The 2854-nt window shown below is 47.5% G+C and overlaps 1 pseudogene; it reads right to left on the reverse strand.

The window, feature by feature from the left end:
• Window positions 1-421: 421 nt before the first annotated feature.
• LOC112441556 (olfactory receptor 5B21-like) lies at window positions 422-1294 on the reverse strand (annotated as a pseudogene).
• Window positions 1295-2854: the final 1560 nt, after the last annotated feature.

Raw genomic sequence — 2854 nt, forward strand, 5'->3', positions numbered from 1 at the left:
GGGCTGCCTTTTACCACTTCACCTAAGCGCAGAAGTAAGCACTCTTCTTGGAGAAGAAAGAACTAAAATCTGCCAAGCCTCAAAGATGAGATGGCATCTAAATCTGAGGGAAACTTCATCCATTAGTACCTGCCTACTGCCTTGTCGTTGCTGTTTTTCAGTCGCTCAGTCGTGTCCGACTCTTTGCGACCCCATGGACTGCAGCACGCCAGGCCTCCCTGTCCATCACCAACTCCCGGAGTTTGCTCAAACTCATGTCCATTGAGTCGGTGATGCCATCCAGCCATCTCATCCTCTGTCGTCCCCTTCTCCTCCCACCTTCAATCTTTTCCAGCATCAGGGTCTTTTCTGATGAGTCAGCTCTTCGCATCAGGTGGCCTGTGTATTGGCCTACCTCCTACTCACACTGAAAGACTGGGGATTAGGTTTGTTGAGTATTTTCCAGAGAGCACTTTTCACTTCTTTGTTCCTGAGACTGTAGATCAAGGGGTTCAGCATGGGAATCACCCACCCCATAAAACACAGATGCTGCCTTGTCCGTGTCCACCAACGGGTGGAGCTGGGCTGTAAGTACATGACGATGATTGTCCCGGAGAAGATGGACACGGCCGGGAGGTGGGACGCACAGATGGAGATGGCCTTCTTCCTTCCTTCTGCAGAACGTGTGTGTGCCATGGTGATGCATGTGAAGAGGGGAGATGAAGATGACTGGGAAGGTGAAAAAGCCATTAAAGCTCAAGAGGAAGAAGACTGCCAGCTGGCTGACGGCGTGCGTCAGAGTGCGAGAGAGCCAGGGGTGGAGGGGTACTGCAGAAAAAGTGATTGATTTCATTTGAACCACAGAAGGAGAGTCTGAAGGTGTCTGCGTAAGAGCCCACTGTCAGGAGGGCACACACGCCTGTGGTCACGGTGTTGGTGTGGTGAAGGGGCCTACACGTGGCGGTCATAGGCCATGGAGGCCAGGAGGAAGCACTCAACGGTGGCAGATCCCCCGAAGAAGGAGGACCGAGCAGCACATCCATTTAGGAGGTGACTTTGTTCCCTGAGGGCAGTGCCGCCATCTTAGGAGCTACAGCTTATCAGTAACCCAGATCTGAAAAGGAGAGGTTGCTAAGCAAGAGGTGCATGCAGCATAGAGGTGGGGGTCCGAGTAGACAACCACCATAATCCCCCCATCCCCACCCAAAGTGATGAGGTAGATGGACAGAAATACCAGAAAGAGGGGAACCTGGAGGTTGGGGTCCTCTGTTAATCCCAAGAGGCGGAACTCTGTTGCTTCTGTGCTGTTCTCCATTGAGGTTTACTTCAACTCAGCCTAAGAAAAGGAACCATAAACTCAGATGAAAGTATAGAGGAATGATATAAAAATAGAAAAAGAACATCTGTTGAGAAAGTCCTGTGTGTGAGGCGCATGCTAGACCCTTCTATTACATTGCAACAGTTAATCCTGTAAGGCAGGTACTATAGAGGATGAGATGGCTGGATGGCATCACTGACTCAATGGACACAAATTTCAGTAAACTCTGGGAGTTGGCGATGGACAGGGAGGCTTGGTGTGCAGCAGTCCATGGGGTCACAAAGAGTCGGACACGACTGATCGACTGAACTGAACTGAACTGATTATGCCCACTTTACAGATGAGGAAGTTAAGGCCTGGGTGCTTAAGAGTGACCAGAACAACCTAATTAGTAGAGGTCAGAACTAAATTCCCATCTTTATACTTCTGAACCCAAAGTCTGTACACTCAAAATTTGAATTATTACCTGTTTACATCCTTGGGAAAACCACGATATGTCTGATAGACTAGTTTTTGAGATTTTATTTATTCGGTTTTAAGATGTGGAGGAAGGAGAGAAAGGGAGAAAGAAGGAATTCAAGGGAGAAAATGCTTCAGCTCTGCGTGACCTTGGTTTATCTGCAACTGCAGCAATCAGACTGATAAGAGGCCTTTCTTATTACACGAAAGGAGACAGTCCAGCCTCTTGAGTTCAGATGATAATTACACACAGGAGTGTGGCAGCTGGCATCAGAAGATGGGCTCAGCTAGCCTGAGAAATGCTATCACTCAGGAACCATGGTAATACTCCAGTCCTAGCGTCCACTTTCCACCATCGTAAACAGTGCTCCAAGGAATACCCTCGTAGATGTTTCTCACACCTCTTTCTTTTCCATTAAGATAAATTCCTAGAATTTTCTATTTTTATCTTTCCCTTGCTTATTAACAGATTTCCATTCAGTAATGTACCAATTAACTTCCCAACCTGGACCACTTTCTATCACGTTTCAGTTCAGTTCAATTCAGTCGCTCAGTTGTGTCCGACTCTTTGCAACCCCATGAACCGCAGCATACCAGAACTCCCTGCCTATCACCAACTCCCAGAGTTCACCCAAACTCATGTCCATTGAGTTGGTGATGCCATCCAACCATCTCATCCTCTGTTGTCCCCTTCTCCTCCCACCCTCAATCTTTCCCAACATCAGGGTCTTTTCAAATGAGTCAGCTCTTCACATCAGGTGGCCAAAGAATTAGAGTTTCAGCTTCAGCATCAGTCCTTCCAATGAATATTCAGGACTGATTTCCTTTAGGATGGACTGGTTTGATCTCCTTGCAGTCCAAGGGACTCTCAAGAGTCTTCTCCAACACCACAGTTCAAAAGCATCAATTCTTCGGCGCTCAGCTTTCTTCACAGTCCAACTCTCACATCCATACGTGACCACTGGAAAAACCATAGCCTTGACTAGATGGACCTTTGTTGGCAAAGTAATGTCTCTGCTTTTGAATATGCTGTCCAGGTTGGTCATAACTTTCCTTCCAAGGAGCAAGCGTCTTTTAATTTCATGGCTGCAGTCACCA

Source organism: Bos taurus, chromosome 15 (genome assembly GCF_002263795.3).
Source record: "Bos taurus isolate L1 Dominette 01449 registration number 42190680 breed Hereford chromosome 15, ARS-UCD2.0, whole genome shotgun sequence".
Classification (NCBI taxonomy): domain Eukaryota; kingdom Metazoa; phylum Chordata; class Mammalia; order Artiodactyla; family Bovidae; genus Bos; species Bos taurus.